At 33.6% G+C, this 19,241-nt stretch overlaps 1 protein-coding gene across 1 annotated transcript in view; it reads left to right on the top strand.

Annotated features, from left to right (window-relative positions):
* Positions 1-19,241, top strand: part of LOC143057053 (uncharacterized) — a 70,216-nt gene that overhangs the window by 33,585 nt on the left and 17,390 nt on the right. The window lies entirely within an intron of this gene.

Below are 19,241 nucleotides of genomic sequence, written 5' to 3'. Positions count from 1 at the left end.
TTAAAAGGGTGTTGTTGACGAGAAAAGAGAGAAAAATCATGACGTCGCCGAAAGGATTACTCAACGTCAAGGCTATTTCAGCAGAATGGTAAAGACAACGACTTTTATAATTTGTTTGGTTATTCAAATGCGCTATAGAGCATATTATCCTGCCTGGAAAAAGGCTTGATTACATATTGTTTTTTCAGTGATTATGCGAGGTCCTGAGTATTTATAACGTATTTCTGGAATGATTAAAAACACAATGTTTAAGGACATGTGTTTATAAACTTATTGAACAGAAACGATAAAAGATCTATCATTCAAATAGATTCTCCGAATGACGAGATACATTCAATGTTCACATATTCGACCACAATGTTGCTGCTTTACAATATTGGAGGCGAAATATACCGCGCAACGGGAAATTGAAACTTGTAAGCCGAAAACATACTGACAATGTCATGTGAAAAAACGAAAAACGGCCAAAAGACAAACAATGGTAGATAAATGGGGAAATGTGTCCATGGGACACAGATGATGCGCCCGCTTGCATATGATGTTATAAAGTGATATTACTAAAAACACTTTAAAAGTGACGCCACCAAAATTTAAACTAGATCTGTGATTTATTTTGGTAATTAGCATTGTGTATATGTCTTCTAACATTTGTTTGAGGCAAACTTAAGTTAGAGAACGGAAACCAATCTTGGACGGTACGATGGACGGACAGACGGACAAGTGTTAAAAGTAATGCCCCATCTTCTACGGAGTGTGCAAAAAAAAAAATCACAACATTTAACTTTTAATCCTCCTTCCAAATAGTACTGGTCATTTGAAAACTTAAGTAGTGTGTTTAATATGACACGAAAGGAGATGTAGGATAAATGTAGATTACAGGCAAAAGATCAACACAAAGAATATTTCAAAGTATGTTGCATATTATCCCTACTTTTTTCTCCATCGTTGGTTTTGTTCCGTTATTATAGTGCGGACGGTGTATAGATGTGAATAACTAAAAACAAATGTAAATAAATTCCAACTTATTTATCTTCTTTTTTTTTTGTTATTCGGCTTCGCCGCGGTTGACAATGTTTTCTCGGGATACCAATCTGCTCTATCCCCCACTCAGCTATGTGTTGTTATAAATTGTTCAACATAGACTTTGATCACACTTTATATGACGTTCAGATAAATGTATCCAGTCTAGATTTTGTACGCTGTAATGATCAAGCTAACAATATACTGAATAGAAAAGCTGCTTGTGATTTTGAGGAACCGTCTTCGAGGGATTTTAACGTATGTATTAGATGTTGCAGAGATTGGAAATCGCCAACATCCTTATGGACCTCGTAATTTATGCCAACATTATTCCCGTTCGTACTTTAGAATTTTTTGCAAGTTTTGCGAAAATTGAGAAGGAATACGTAAAGAAAATTAAAAACTCTAATTCTAAATTTTTATAGCAGCATTTGCACATGTATATAAACAGTTTCAACTGAAATCGAAATAAATTTTGCGCAATTAAAAATGGATTGATTGATGCAAGCAGAAATTTCTATATCTTCAGTATAATATATATACTTTGCTAATTATTTTATTTTTGAAGTGGCGGTAAAGCCGTAATTTCCAATCAGCGGATCTATATTGTTCCCTTGCCGCTATTTCATGCTGGAAGCTTGTAATTCACAATGTTCCATTCAATTTAAATTGACTGAAAAGCAACGTGTATTCATTTCTTTTAAATTTCGTTCATTTTGAAGGACAGTTTTACTTGGGAGTTCTCGTTTGTTCATGCGGAAGGTCCCATCAACAGTAGTAATTACGATTCTCGTTCAAGTTTATTGTCACTTTCTCTTGCTTACCCGTCTGAAGTAATTTCCGACATTATATTTTACAAATTTCATGTCACACAGAAAGCAATTAAACTCTTTTGCGTTTCAATATTTATTTTTACTAAATATAAATTATTTGTTTTTAATAGCACTAGTACTTTCATTTTCAAATTCTATTTATTGACCATATCGCGGACGTGAAAGAAAGCACTGTCAGTAAAGAAAGATTTATGTTTATATTTATATGAGAAAATGGTTATATAACCGTTATAACAGGAATATCAAATTAAAAAAATTATTAGTATTACTATTTAACTCTTTTTTGTTTGTCGAGGATTGAATACGTCCTAGCCGTTTTCACTCACGTTGACAATTGTTTTGGGAAAATTTATTTCTTTGAATGCAAATGACTGAATGTAAGTCCTTGACAAAGTTTGCCTTGGAATTTCAATAAATAAAATGACAAAATAAAGTGTAAGCTTTAATTTGTTATTGTGGGAGTTTACGTGTGCAATGCATGTACGTGTTTATGATATTCTTATCAATAATATAACATTTCGTTTTTACGTCACATATATATATCATTATCAACATTCCCGATTTTTTAAGTCTCTGATTTTTGCCGATTACCGGCGTATAGTAAGTTCATGTACGAACAGTTACCCCAAGGTATAAACAAAATAGTTCCGAGACCCATTCTTTGTACTTGAAACAGTTTTGTAGTAACAGAATTTATATGTAAGCTTTAAGTTGGTCACTCCCATAGCAACAAACGCCTATTTTCCCGTTTTCCGCTAGAGGCGTTCATTTACGTACCTCTTACCTTAACGCAACGTCACAAAGATAGTGGCCGTAGATTCTACCGCAATTCTTTACAATAGATCACAATAGGTACGCACCACCATTAGATTAGAAATGGGTGAATGTATTAGATGACTCTTATACGATTTTGTTTTGTTTTGTTTTGTTTTGAAGATCCTTATGTTGAAGAGTCTACAATGCACACAGTCGGAAAGCAAGCCCTTTGAAACGACCAGTGTTGCAACTTTCTTAAGACAACAATGGGACTGATATTAAAACCGGCCATTCTGAAATTGCGTTAATTTCGCGGCAAAAAAAAAAATTGGCGCCAATTTGGAAGTTTTATTATTTCTGTTTCTTACTTGCCATTGGGGTTTTTCGATTTTTTAAGCATGAATTTTATTATTAAAAGAAAATAATACTTAAACATGTCAAATTGGCCGTCTTTTAACAATTACGTAATGCCGTTGATCGTCGTTCATAAATTATGCGAAATTGTCTGTTATTCTTTCTTCTTTTTTCCCCAGATTAACAAAGATTGTATATACTATACAAAAATTTAATACGTATCTCAAAGTTTTAAAAAAATGAAGTATAACGTTCTATCACCCCTTATGAAAACCCCGTTTGAACTAAATTCCAAAAAAAGACATTTTTTGACATTGTAGTTTTTTTTTGTCTTACACGTTGATGTCAACTGGCATCTGAACACAATGTACACACATTTAGTGTGCTTGAAAAAGGAATGGCGAGTTCAGTTGTGAATATTTGACTGGATTAATTATTCTCTTTAAGTCAGTGAAATGTTTGACTTAACTAAAACAAGGTAAGGAAATCTTGTACTGTCTGTGCACAACCTTAACTGCTTTAGTCTAAATGACTAACACAAAACTCATTCAGTGTTTATGATAATATTTTTTTGTGATGAAGGAATCCTGAACAATCCTGCAAAAAAAAAGTCCTGTCCTAAATTTGAACTTAAAACAATCTCTTTCAGGCTTGCATTGATAGTATGTTCATACTGACATGAAGTGTGACTTATTCATGACTTGTGATCTAAGGGGACGACCATTTGTTAATCGGAGGGGGGGGGGGGGGGGGTGGCAGGAGGATTTGTTTCGGTTATTTTCCAGGAGGACATTTCAAACCAAAAAAAGTTATGTTTTTTATGACTGCTGTAATTCATACTACTTTTCCCCTTAAAAATGAAATTAGTTTGGTGTGTCCTTATTACATAAAAAACAACTTTTTAAATAAAAATTGTAACATCGGTAAATTGTAGCGATATGGCTCCTTAATAAATAAAGTAAGAATGAGGAACACTGTGGCTCAATCAGCAGAGCACTGGACTACTAATATAAAAAAAAAAAACGATGGAATTGAAGACAGGGTTCGAATCTCGCTCAGAAACATTACATTTATTGTGATGTTATATTAAATTTCAATGTTTCTATCATATATTCAAGAAACAACTGCCGTCATATTGATTTAAGTGCCTGTACATAACCGATAACACGAGAATTGGTTTAGCAATGAGGCAAATTTTGCGGGTGTAATATTCACATAACTTAAAATAAGGCCATTGTATACAAGTTTCAAAACAACACAAACAATTTTTCAAAATCTTTTTTGAACATGGTATTATATGTAACAAATGCAGTCAACAAAAATTTTGTCGCCAACTCACAAACTGTGTAGATACTAGCACTGAAATGTTTACCACTGTCCCTACACCGGTATCTAGGTCATCAGAAAATAAAACAACAGAACATAACAAATCAATTACACTACAAATCGTGATTGTAGGTAAATCATCAAGAAGCTGTTGCATCTGTATCACAACGAACGGCCGATTTGTTAAAATGCCAGAAAAGACAATATAACATGTGTTAGTAACACAGGGTGATCTATGACCAACTGATTTAAGATGGTCTCCGGTTAAAATATATACATGTATTAAATTATCTTATCTTATAGATGATATAACCTTAAAAGACCAGGACAAATACAGATATACATATATTCAGAATGATAAAAACACGATTTGAATTTGTTCGATATTATTTGGCTCCTTGGTAATTTACGTGGTATGGTACCTTGCATAACGGATATTACTGATAAAATATTAAATATCAATAGTCTTGGCCTTAATTTTGTAGGAATACCTTTTCAAGGTATCAGTCTATGGAAGAAGCGTATCGATAAAAACTTTTCTTATATCACATAGCGATATTGTCTAATATCAATTGTAAATATGCAGACATTCCATGCGGAAAATGTTGTTTTCGGCAACGAAAAAATAAGAAAATACTAATTTTAAAACTTATTATTCAAATATAAACAACAATTGAGTCTAAATATACATGCAGAAGTTAGTTAGAAGCATAAGTTTATGTCAGTGTAAAATTTGAAGTGCTGTGTTTTTCTTATATACATAAATAAACAATGCGATACTTTTAAAATATCAATGCGATACTTTTAAAATATCATAGCGGTGTTTTTGTTATATCAATATTAGTACCGATTAGTATTAATACTAGACTGTTGTACCCATATTTTGACAATTTTACCTATTATGTCTGTTTTGTTCACGCATCGTTGTAAATATGACAGAATTTAATGAGACTGTCATACACGTGAGAGGTGAAGTGCTATAAAACCAGGTTCAATCCACCATTTTCAAAATTTGAAAATGCCAATACCGAGTCAGAAATATGACAGTTGTTATCCATTCGTTTGGTGTGTTTTATCATTTGATTATACCATTTGATAAGGGACTTTCTGATTTGAATTTTCCTCGGAGTTCAGTATTTTTAAAAATTTTACTTCTTAGTAGTATTGTATGCAAATAAGCAGTTTTAAGATCATTGCTTAAATTCAAATTGTTTTTGGTAACATCTTTTTCAATTGGTTTTGGAAGCAAATCTAATCAAATAAGAGTTTAATAAACAATGCCGTAATCAAATAATCAAAAAGCTAAGTATCAAAATGATTGACCTGTACTTTTGAATCTCCTTTTTTTTTTAAATTAGACCGTTGGTTTTCCTGTTTGAATGGTTTAACACTAGCAATGTTCTTGTTCCTATATAGCGTGGTGTTCGCTGTGAGCCAAAGCTCCGTGTTTAAGGACCTACTTTGATCTATAATGGTTTACTTTAAACAAATTATTACTTTGATGGAAAGTTGCCTCATTCGAACTCATGCACCATCTTCTTATATCTATAAATCTTTAAAATTTCCCCTTATAAATAACTGCTTTCCAGTCCTGCAACTGAACAATCTAAATATATAAATATAGAAAAGATATATAGATATAGGAAGATGTGGTGTGAGTGCCAATGAGACCACTCTCCATCCAAATAATAATTTAAAAAAAAAGTAAACCATGAGTATAGGTCAATGTACGGCTTTCAACACGGAGCCTTGGCTCACACCGAACAACAAGCTATAAAGGGCCCCAAAATTACTAGTGTTAAACCATTCAAACGGGAAAATCAACTGTCTAATCTATATATAAAAAAAAAAACGAGAAACGAGAAACACGTATATATTACATTAACAAACGACAACTACTGTACATCAGATTCCTGACTTTGGACAGGTGCAAACATTTGCAGCGGGATTAAACGTTTTAATGGATCCAAACCTTCTCCCTTTTTCTGCAACAATAGCATAACATCACAACATAGAAAAACACACGATAAAATATCAATTGGCAGACTTAACTCAATCAAAAAGCGTAAATTAATACACAATGAACGAATGAACGAATATACACATTTCTAACGTCAAAAGACATTTACATCTTATTTATTTGTGTTCTAAACATTTTTTTTAGTACTCATTGAAGAAATGAATTTATAACAAGCGATACGGATTGTTATTTTGCACTAAAAAAGTTCGCGTATTTATACGATCGGTTACTAGCCAAAAACGAAAGTCAAATCTCTGTGGCAACAATACATCGGAATACCCTCAAGGTCATCGCGATGTAAAAGAGCGTCCACGCGGCGAGCTGATTATGTTCATAGAGATATCGATTTACCAACGGGGAAAAGTCTTTGATATAAAAAAAGAACTGTCTTCCTTCTCAATATCTTTTGCTATGTTAATAATAAATATATTTTCTGTTTGACAAGATTTTTGATTTTCGTTGTATCTGAAGTTGTCCAATTTTTATAGTCTGAGGCTACTCAGTTGGTATCTTCAAAGAGCGGGACATCAGCATTTGTACATTTTAATTTGTTTGGATTATTGATTTTACCATTTGAATATTCATTGTAATTTGGAGCTTTATGGGATTGGATTGTTTGAATGAATGTTTCTTTTAAGTAATGATATTTTTTGTCTATTTCGATATTACCAAGGTGGGTAGACTATAGCAGTGTGACCAGTAAATTAGAATCTAATAGGTCGGTAGACGTATTTGCAACCGCTTTTAAATTACGCCATTGCATCATCACTTCAAATAGAATTATAAAAAGAAGATGTGGTAAGATTGCCAATGAGACAACTGTCCACAAAATAACGCAGACATTAACAATTATAGGTCGCCGTACGGCCTTCAACAATGAGCAAAGCCCATATCGCATAGTCAGCTATAAAAGGCCCCGATAAGACAATGTAAAACAATTCAAACGAGAAAATAACGGCCTTATTATACAAAAGAAAAATGAACGAAAAACAAATATGTAACACATAACCAAACGACAACCACTGAATTACAGGCTCCTGACTTGGGAAAGGCACATACATAAATAATGTGGCGGGGTTAAACATGTTAGTTAGTTGGTTAAACCGTGTGATTGAAAACAATAGACTGAACAGGTTGTTAACACTTTTAACTATCAATGGGGTCAAGCAACATTTTCGGAATGATAAGTTCATGTAAGCGTTAATTGTGGTACAGTTACGAAATTTTAGTGATGTTGATCCTAAAACATTGAACTGGTCATGATCTAAGTTTGTGAATTATGTTTGCAGTTTTCTTGACATGCATTGTGACATGTCATCGTATTAATTCTATATTAGAAAACTATAGCAGTTATATTAGAAAAGTATCGCATTCATAAATTTTTGATATTAAAAAAATCATCGCTATGATATAAGACAAATATCGCATTGATATTTTAAAATATAGCAGTATCGTTGACTTATAGGTGATTTTGGCGTAGCAAACAATTGAATTCATCTCAATTGCATTCCACTGAATTTGCTACATGATATTTATAGAATGTGTACATCTACAAATGATAAATCGTGCATTTATGTTTCATTCATTCAATAATTCAATTTTCTCGTTTAAATACACCTAGCTTGTTATTACATAAAATAACTCATGAAAATTATACACCAGACGTATGTCATGTTAAATGTCACCCTGTTTTAAGAAAAGAGTCATTACTTTATACCGAGAAATCTGCCTTTCTTCGTACAAATGCTAATAAAATAAAATTAACGGTAGCAATTTTCTTGCACCAGATGCGCATTTCGACAATACATGTCTCTTCAGTGATGCTCGTGGCCAAAATATTGGAAATCCAAAACTTATATAAAAGATGAAGAGCTATAATCCAAAAGGTCCAAAAAGTATAGCCAAATCCGTGAAAGGAATCAGAGCTTTGTATGAGGGAGCTGAAATTTCCCACAATGCAACTCGTTGATATAAGACAATATCGCTCGTTGATATAAGAAAAGCTTTTATCGAATCGCTTCTTCCATAGACTGGGTATGAAAATAGATGATGTGAAGTCTGTTCATGTACTATAATTAGCATCTATCGGGCTATTTAAAACATGATTTACCTATCTAATCGAATGAAAAAAAATCCCAACAAATTGGCTCTGCCTCTTTTTAATATAAAGCGATTAAAAAAAAATAAAGTATAGGTTAACACATTTAAAAGAGATATAAAACTATCATATTTATGAAAAAAATACAAATTAAAGTTATTTTTTGCGTTTTGAAAAGGTGCACGCTATCGAACTCAATAAAGGTGTGTTTGTTTACATTTTGTGTTTTAGCTATGTGGTGATTGAGTTAAGATAGTTAAGTCATTCAACATATTCAATCGACAAAAATTACTTTGAACGTAGGTCAAATAGTCAGTTGGGGAATTTGTTTAGACTTTTTACTTTCTTTGGCACAAAATTATGTTGATTTGACATACCATCTGGTTACTATTTATTTGCTTTTCGTAATATGTACATTGTTCCTCATTTGATAGTGCTTTTTATCCTTTTTCTTTCCTTCTTTCTCAGATATATTGCTTCATTATTGTTTTATAAATTTTATACATATTGTCACACTACATGTGCTTTTATAGCAGTCATTGGGAAACGGCTTGGTGATCTCCTGTTGGAGTCTGGATTTATTAGGTCAGGTTCTTTGACTGTTGTTTTTGAAGGTAAACATTATAATCGAACGCTGCGATTGCTAAAAATTGTATTTGAAGTTTTTGGACGATTACGTTGGGAACCATTTGGTTCTTGGCTAAATACAAATGATGAGAATGAATTTTTTGATCCTAATATTTAGCATCTGTTCTGTCAATCATAGCTGAAATCAAACAAAATTTAACAGAAGACAACTTAAAAACCTTGCTAATGTTACCTTTTGGTAAACTATTTGAGGCATTTAGTGTATATTGCAATCTAAGTGAGGGACTAATGAAAAAGTTCTGGAATTCTTATATAGAAATGGTCGAACTTTTATTAGTATTTATAAGAGCAACAAGGGAAGGTAATTTGAAACTTCATTTGGCATGTGTTGAAAAAATGTTACCATGTTTTTTCGCATATGACCGTCAAAACTATTCCCGATACATGTCAGTCTATTTGCTTCATATGCAAAATCTGCTAAATACATATCCTGATGCCCATGTATATCTTTCATCTGGTAGTTTTTGTGTTCAGAGAAGCTCTAATGGATTTTCCAGATCTCCAATTGACGAAACAATCAAGCAAACGTTGAACAGAGATACCAAAACAAGAGGTGGCATTGTTGGTTTCAGTTTGAATAAAGGTTCTGTTAAACGTTGGTTGCTAAATGCACATGAAAGAGCTTCAATATCATTAAAATGTCGAGATTTGGCATGAATAGTTAATCCTGAAACATCCACACAAACCAAACTTGACAAAACTCGAATGACGTGAGATGAAACTGACGTTTTGTAAATTGGTTCAAACACTGCAAAGCTGGACAAATCCATTTGAGACATCTGAGCAGCTACCAGGCTTGTCCTCAGGTACTGTTTCTTCTTCTGAATTAATATACGACGCGTATGAAAAGGGATAGTTGGCATCAGACAATTTCATCAGTGAACGGCTTGTTCAAAAGTCAATCTGCATTTTCAAACCAATTAAAAGAAAATCATTGCTTACATTTCCAGCAAAGGAAATTAAAGGAAAGCAGTTAATAACTGATAAGAACAACACATTGAAAGTAGATATAAATCTTTTTGGTCGCCTGCTTGTAATAGCCCAGACAAGACAGCTGGATATGCGAGAGGTCCTCAAGTTTGAATAAGGTCCACTTTGTGGTCTCTTGCAAACGTTGATGGTACACCTGTAAAGGCAAATAAATCTGTCCTTGCTGGTCTTTTAGAAAAAAGGGCGTTGAACAAATGAAAGCTATTCCTGAAAAGGCATGTGGATATTTGATGGCATGGCAGTCATTCAATCCATCACAAGGATACCAAGTACTTTTTCTGATTTGGCAAATATTGTTTTTAAAACCATCCTTTCAGTTTCAAAAATAGCTCCCCGTATTGATTTTTTCACGGATCAGTATCCCACAATATCCATAGAAAAATTAGAACGGGATCGCAAAAAATGTTTCTTCATGCAAAACACGCAGCTGACAAAGCTTACGATTCCATTGTAATAAAATCAATCTGATGTGGAAGTATTGGCCTGCTATTTTCAGAATTGTATCAGTTCAAATATTCTTCTTCTGATAGATACATCTTCCAAATGCAGATTACTAAATATGCAATCAATGTGCGCAAAATTGGGGGAGAATGTTAGTAGAGCACTGCCTGGATTTCACGCCTTTACTGGTTGTGATTCAGTTAGTGTTTTGTCTGGTAAGGGAAAAAGCAAAGCATTCGGCGTTTTGACACGTTTATGTGGAGTTTTCAGAAGTCTATCCCGTCTTGGTGAAAATTTTGAAGAGGTAGGCGGAGAACTATCAAAAACACTGGAGAGGTTTTTGTGTGCTATATACACATGATATATGGATACGATAATAATATCAATGAATTAATATTCAGAATTTTTGCAATGCAACATTTATTGTCATCTACTGCCCCCAACAAAAGATGCAGTGTTAAAGCACATCAAACGAGCCAACTTTCAGGCGAAGATTTGGAAATCTGCTGTTCAACACAACACTGTTCCATCGCCAAACAACCATGATTGGATTGTTAAGAACGATTTGATCAGCATCAATTGGCTAGACCAGCGTAAGATGCTTTGTGCTTTATTGATACTGTCACGCGTTTCGTCTACACTAGACTCATCAGTGACGCTCAGATCAAAATAGTTGTAAAGCCGAACAAGTACAAAGTTGAAGAGCATTGAGAACCCAAAATTCCAAACAGTTGTGCCAAATAAGTCTAAGGTAATTTCTTCTAACAATGTAGCTTGTAAAGAAAGATTTGATATCACCAGCCCAGTAGTCAATACTAGTAGTGTTGACATGAATATCAATAATGTGGTCATTTTTATAAATGTCCTGTTTACCATACTTTGACTTTTTCGAAAAACTAAGGATTTTCTTATCCCAGGCATAGATTGCCTATAGTTAGCCGTATTTGGCACAACTTTTTTGAATTTTGAATCCTCAATACTCTTCAACTTTGTACTTGTTTGGCTTTATAAATATTTTGATATGAGCGTCACTGATGAGTCTTATGTAGACGAAACGCGCGTCTGACGTACTAAATTATAATCCTGGTACCTTATGGGAGAACATTAAGGAAAGAGAATCACACAAATAATAGCTATCAAAAGGTACCAGGTTTATATTTCTACACGCCAGACGCGCGTTTTTTCAAGACTATAAATCAGTAACGCTTAGTTGAAAAAATATCGAAAGCCAAAACAAGTACAAAGTTGAAAAGCATTGAGAACCAAAACTTCCAAAAAGGGATGCCCAATACGGACATGCTTTTCTGCCTAGGATAAGAATTGCAAACAGTAAATTCATAAAAATGGCTATATAATAGAAATACATGATAAAACCGAATAGGTGAATAACTACAGAATAAAAACGAATGCATAAAACAAACAAAATCAGCACACGAAGATGCACAGCCGAGCTAGCCGCAGAGATCGACGCACAAAGCCACCTTAAATAATTCAATAATGACCGCCTAATCCAAAATAGCAACCAAAAGGCAATAGACTATATATATATAAGTTCTATATATTGGTATGTTTTATCCTTTAATGGTAAACGCACGAAACTTTGCACAGTGCTATTAATGACACTTAGATACATTTTTAGATAAGAAGCCATCTAAAAACAAATCCATAAATGTTTGGCGTAAATATACACGGTCTATAATGGACGCCAAATTCAAAATGGCCACCAGAAAAATATCATTGTTTTTCATCACCTTAGAGTTACAGCATAAAATCTTGCACAGTCCTTGTTATGATGCTAACACATACATTTGGATATGAAGACATCTGAAAAAGTTCTCTTATGGCCGCCACATTCAAAATGGCCGCCAATAATCAAGAGGCTAAGTCCAATGTATTGGTGTAATTGGTCTCTTTATAGAAACAGCCTGAAACTTTGCAGTGTTAGTTATGAGGTTTCTAGAAACACTTGAACATGGAGTCTTATACAAAAAAAAAAAAAAAAAAAAAAAAAAAAAATGGCCGCAAAATCAGCTACCAATATTAAAAGGCTAATTTCAATATATTTGTACAAGTGACCACTTAATAATAAAAGCATGAAACTTTGCATAGTGTAGTAATATTGCTTATTAACATATCGTATATGAAGTTATCTATTAAATCCATAAGAAGCGTCTGTACCAAAGCCATTGCTGTCTTTGGTCAGCATGATTCAGTCTGAAAGCATCTTTCGAGATAGTTCAATTTATCAGTCGAAATTAATAATAGGTCAGATTCTAATGCTTAGTTGTACAAAGAAACAATCCAACCGTCACACGGAAGACCATGAATCCCCAGTGTGTGCTTGTTCGGGAATCATGATCCACTGTAAGACTAAAAACGTGATCTAGTACATTATTTTTTAAACAAGTACCTGTTTCACGACAGTGTTGGAAATTTCTACTTAAAAAAACAAATGATGCTTGTCATGTTATTTCCAGAGGAAGGTATTGTGTACATTACATTTCTACTGCAGAATGTTTTCGCTACATCTGATGTAGACAACATTGACCACAATCCAAGTAGAATATCATCAACAGATTCATTTCATGGTAACTATATATATTTATCCCAACATACGTCATAGGATGTTCAAGGAGGCTTTTTTGCAAACACTTGACCAGTATGAAGCTATTTTAAAAAAATAAATTCCAAAGAGTTGAGCGAATCTTCCGCCAACTGAAATGAGATACAGCAGCGATATATCTCATAGGTACTTTAAAAAGAAAGTGGAATTAAAAAATACAAAAATTAAGACCAAAACTGTCGATAAAATTTGCCCAAAATCTGGTCCTAATGTGCAAAAAGCGTAAATTTTGACATTTTTCGTTCTTTTTCTCGAACTGGAAGTCCGAAGGATGCGAATAGATGCCTTCAACTGTAGTTTACATGTAGAGTAGACCCTAGTGAACACATTCATCGCAACAGTTGTTAGGTCGGAGTGAAACTGATCTGAATTAATCAGTATAAAGAAGGTCATTTGCACCAAAAAAAATTCTCGATTTTAAATTTTAACTGGACTTGCAACTGAAAGTGATCGTTTCCTTAGCATGTGTTGGTAATAAACATGATCAGTTGTTACATGCCTTCGGGTTAACAGTATTGGTCAAGGTTTCAGTCCTCACAACGTCGTGTTTTAGAACTCTAAGGTAAGCCAATCCCTTAAAAAAACTATCTTGTCCGATTTCGGTTTTTGAAGTTCGTATTTGAGCTCAAAATTAATATATCAAAATTGAGAAACATGATAATCAATTGTGTCAGATTGAGTAAACATGCATACACTTCGAATTGAATGGCATTAAAATGATCTACAAATGTATGGAGCGCCATTTGTGCCAAATAACGATGGTCTGGGTACGGCCGTAATATTACGGCCCACGTATGGCAAGGATTAAGTATCAACAAAATATTTCAATTGTTTCTAGCGTTTTGAGCAAACCAGCGTATAGCAAGGCCTTAATGAGCTCTGTAGGCTTCGAATAAGACGAAAAACATCAAAATTGGAGGGCAAACTGAAAAAAAATGGTTTCTAACCTCAAGGATATTAACCCTTGGTATGCTCTTTTTTGAAAGAAATTGTCTCAATTTCGAGTATTTGCCAAAATATGCAAATTATATGCAAATAAGCTGTACCCTGATGTTGATGCATACTGATTGGATTAAATCTAAGATCAGGGATCACGGGGTGGGATGGGTGGGCGGGAAGTTACCCCAAAGTTGGTCCTCATGTGCAAAAAGTTCATCCTTCTTTTTTGAACTGGAAGTCAGCGGGATGATAATAGATGCATCCAATTTTAGTTTACATGTAGAGTAAACCCCAGTGAACAGATTTATCACATCGGTTTTTAGGTTGGAGTGAAACTGATCTGGGTTCATCAGTCTAAAGATAGTCAGCGACTTAACAGTATTTGTCAAGGTTTCAATCCTTATAACTCCGTGTTTCAGACCTCGAAGGCAAGCTCATCCCTTCAAAAACCCAATTCGTCCGATTTCAATTTTTGAAGTTCGTATTTGAGCTCAAAATGAATATTAAAAGTGAAACACATGACAATCAATAGTGTCAGATTGAGAAAACATATATACACTTCGAATTTAATGGCATTACGATGACCTCAAATGTATGGAACGCCATAAGTGTCAAATAACTGTGGTCTGGGTACGGCCGTAATATAACGGCCCCGCATGGCACGAGTTAAATATACGTATATTTTCATTGGACTTGTCAAACTTGCCTCTTCCGAACGGTTAAATGAAAGGTTTATAAGGATATTAATTATTGATACGGGATAGATTGATAATAATGTGCATTTAAAGGTTGCCATTACTAATGAATACTGTTAAAGACGGAAACAGTAATTGTTGGTATCGTTATCTTGTCTGTAAAAACAATGTTTGTCGTATAATTAAAAAGAAGACTGAATGTTTGTCTCCCGCGTAACGCGTTATGGAAGACATGGAAATACCGGGCGGCTGTCCGTGTGACCGTCCGGTCCTGTAGGCACTTTCACATGTACAAGTCTTGCCAGTTTTAAAACAACTAATACTTTACACGGACAGCAATATTTCGGACATATTCAGTGATTTTGAACGATCGATTTAAAACAAAAAGAGTAATGTCTCTTTGAAATATCAAAATAATTGAAAACGACCTCATGCGCGCTCTCAAGGATACAATTCTTTTTATCCAACTTATAATTTATGGTTATATCAGCCATATCTCGGACAAGTTTTCTAATGTTGGACGATCGACTGAACAAAGAGAAATCTGTCTTTTACATATAAAAGTGCATCGGAGGGATAATGGAACTCTGTTACTTATCCATGCTGTATTAACAACGATTCTCTAATAATAAGAGAAAAGTGTATGTTCATCCTATCATCTACATTGATGATTTTTAAAGAACTTAATCAATGAAAGGAAATACATATATTGTATCTTGAACAAATTCTCAAATCTGTTGACAGGAAAGTGTAAATGGCTTAATATACTAACCGTAAACATTAGTCTTTATTCCCATAATTATAACCACAACATGTGTTAATCGTTAGTGTATCTCTTTAATATATACCCAAATATAAGACATAACAAGAAACAGAACAACGACTTAAAAAACTTGTAAAAACCAAGGATAACTTTCAAAAACGAGAAGAAAATTTTACCAATATCAATAATGAAAAACCAGGATACCATCAACAAAACAGTGACTTATGAAACGTATTAAGCATCTTTCAAACAAATGTAGGAATACGCAAAGTCACTGTTTCATATTGACTATTTTATTGTATCTCATTAGTGTGGGCGTGGGGTGATATTAAAACCTTTGTTTATTTCTAGGATTTATCACGAAACAAGGCACAAATAACTATTAGAAACGAATAAACAGAAACATACGCACAACATTCATATTTGTGGATCAATTAAGATAGCTATATATTCTAATTAGTTTTAATAACACCCATTTTTAGTGTATGATTGATTGTTGGTTGCTGATTATTTTAAGTATTTTGAAGGACAAAAAAAATTAACAATAAAAATAAAAGGTAGGTCTAGTAAAATTGGCCGTTTTTGCTAGAGGATGGTGCAATTTAGACTGACATTGATAAATGAGAATAAATTCGATAAGAACATTAATTATCCTAAATTTCATCAGGGCACTTGTGACCCCTCTAAGAGTTGTTGCGACAGTTCTAATCTGAACAAGAACATTGCATTCTCTCTGCACCACGGCAGCATAGAGTTTAACCATTCAGACCAGACACGGCTGCATATTTGTTCATCCCAAACCACCGAACTGACGCCCAAATTTGATAAGGGATGTACTGCCTGTATCTGAAATTATATCTCGTGACTATTTTTCTTCCCCCAGTCATATTTTGGGGAGACTTTGTATATATGATGTCTTGGGATAGGTCGTTTTATTCAAAATCTAAATTGTATAGTAAAATGTTCTAAAATAATAACAATATAGAAGAAAATTACTGGTCCGATTGTAAAAATATTAACAGTACATTGTGTACTTACAAATAATAAAAAACATACTGATAAAGTAGTTACCAAGATTAATAGGCAGGAGTGTTGCAGTAATATTCTGGTTTGTTCCGCTTCCGTTTGAATGCTTTAGGATGGCGTCAGATAATTTCATCAATTGCGCTTTCATTTTATCATCAGTTTCCAGCAACTGGGCTTCTATGTCAAATTCTATACAAACCTGTCCCCCTATGGATTTTGGTTTATTCCATTGTGTGCTCTCTGTAAAAGATAAAGAAAAAATGAATTTGACGTATGCAGTCAATTGTATTTGAAACTTTTACATCTTCTGACATCAGACTCGGACTTCTCTTGAACAGAATTTTGCCTGTCCAAAGTCAGGAGCCTCTGGCCTTGTTAGTCTTGTATTATTTCAATTTTAGTTTATTGTGTACAATTTGGAGTTTAGTATGGTGTTCATTATCACTGAACCAGTATATATTTGTTTAGGGGCCAGCTGAAGGACGCCTCCGGGTGCGAGAATTTCTCGTTGCATTGAAGACCTGTTGGTGACCTTCTGTTGTTGTCTGCTCTATGGTAGGGTTGTTGTCGTCTCTTTGGCACATTCCCCATTTCCATTCTCAATTTTATGTGACGTCAGCTATTCATTGTTTAGGTTTTTTTATTCTAAAACTCCAAGTTCTACCGTCATATGTCTTAGATACCTGCAAAGTGTTTAAATTTATCGATGGTGTCCTTTTTCCCGATTGTGATATTTTAACCGAATGTGGATTCGCATGGCAGGTGATACATGCAAAGAGGCAGACGCTTGACATATCGGTACAAACGGTTCCGTTCCATTGGAATGCCCTCAGTTTTTGTTTGTTACCCATATTTTTCTCTTCTTATTTGAATGCGATTTGAACATGGGTTAACTACTGTTGCTTAAATATATGTATATAAATATGACTTTTCAAGTTTATTAACTAATGTTTTGATTACAAAGCTTGAAAAACAGTTGATTTTTTCTAATTTTTTTTTATATATTATACTTCAGCATTTAATTCCGGTGGATGTATCTAGCAAACATACCCAATGCATGTGTTCTCGTCCTAATGATTTCTATTATACACAATGTCCATTTATTTTAAATCGTGGCTCATACATTAATTCAATATAACTAACAAACCTTCTATAGGTAACACAACTATATCGATGGTCTCAGAAGTGACGGTTGTAATGCGTGCCAAAATCTTTTCCAGAAATACAGCCAGGGTAGTTAGTAATTTTTCATCTGTTTCTAACATTTCCACCAGTATAAATACATTCAGAACTAAACTCCCTTTAGTGGCAACAATGAATTCAATACCGCTTAAGCCATATTCCTGACTTAGTACAGGTCATTTGTTATGTAGATCAAATTAATAAATACTAACTGTTCAATCTAAAGAAATTGCAATGTTTTAATTCATCTTCTTGCACAAAAAGGATAATTACAATGCGTATTCCTCGAAACATAAGTACATTTAACTAGGAAACATGAGTCATCATTACTTTCCTTGGTTCCTTTATATTGTATGAATATTGATTATAGTTGGGTTAAAATATCATGTTTTTTTTATCAAATAGTAAGTTGTTGGGGGTTCATTTTCGTCGTTTATAAATTGAGAGAATTCTATGTGTCACTTTTTAATTGACAATACTCAATAAAACTAATCTTAACTTTCACTGTTTAGAAAAATCAATAGTACATATAATAGTGACAGTGAGCAGTAATTTAGTTTTTTGAACGTACATTTTTTATGCATTATGAACCTTCCTCTCCAGGATAACCATCTCGTGCAACTTTCGAGGATGATGCGATAGCAATCACGATTGAAAGTTTAATTGTTTCCCAAAAAGCTTCACCTTCCAGACCGGGGTAAAGGAAACGAGGAGAATATGAATCACATACCGAATATACGAAATATGTAAGAAGATGTAGATACACTTTGAACAAAGAATTGTCTCTCAAATTAAAGAATTGCCTACCAAAGTTGATATTGGGAGATATTGCTAACTTGATGACAGAGTAAGAATGTTTTTAAAAATTACGTGCTGCTGGTTGCGTTGTAAGTACTGTAACGAAATGGGGGTCCCTTGAAATGGAACTTGTTTTCTCTAAAATTGTGTGATGATGTTGTTTAAACCTTACCGTTATTTGACTGTTCTTATTATATATTTCTTGTATAACCATGTTTGTTAACTTTTTATTATTCTTGTCTATGTTTTTACAATCAAAACACCTGTGAATCGTTTACTTCAAATGACGTACAACACAATGACGTCATAACCTATTTTTGTTATGATGTCGGCTTTGGATTTGGTAATTTAGGTAAATGATAAACCAAAATAGTTAATGGTAAACCTTATCGGTAAATGGTTTACCTAAGTATAAATACGGTGGAGAAAACGGATAAGACTTCAGTACGACTTTGTCCTGGGCAAGTAACACACGCTAATTCCAAGCGATTTAAATATATACATGTACCGAAAACATTTACCAGACTAAGTAGTAACCAGACTACTTCCGTATAATATAAAATAATGCCTTAACAAGTTGCATTTAGAGAATAACGTCTCGAGAGAAACGTTATCTTTTGACATTGAATTTGATTTACCATTTACTTAAATTTCGAGGTATTTATACTTCCGCTGTGTCTATTTTCTTTACGATATTCTAATAAAGTAAGGTATTTATTTGTTAGAATA

Source organism: Mytilus galloprovincialis, chromosome 13 (genome assembly GCF_965363235.1).
Source record: "Mytilus galloprovincialis chromosome 13, xbMytGall1.hap1.1, whole genome shotgun sequence".
NCBI classification, from domain to species: domain Eukaryota; kingdom Metazoa; phylum Mollusca; class Bivalvia; order Mytilida; family Mytilidae; genus Mytilus; species Mytilus galloprovincialis.
Note: the sequence above shows the minus strand (reverse complement) of the source record. Positions and strands in the feature narration are given on the sequence as shown.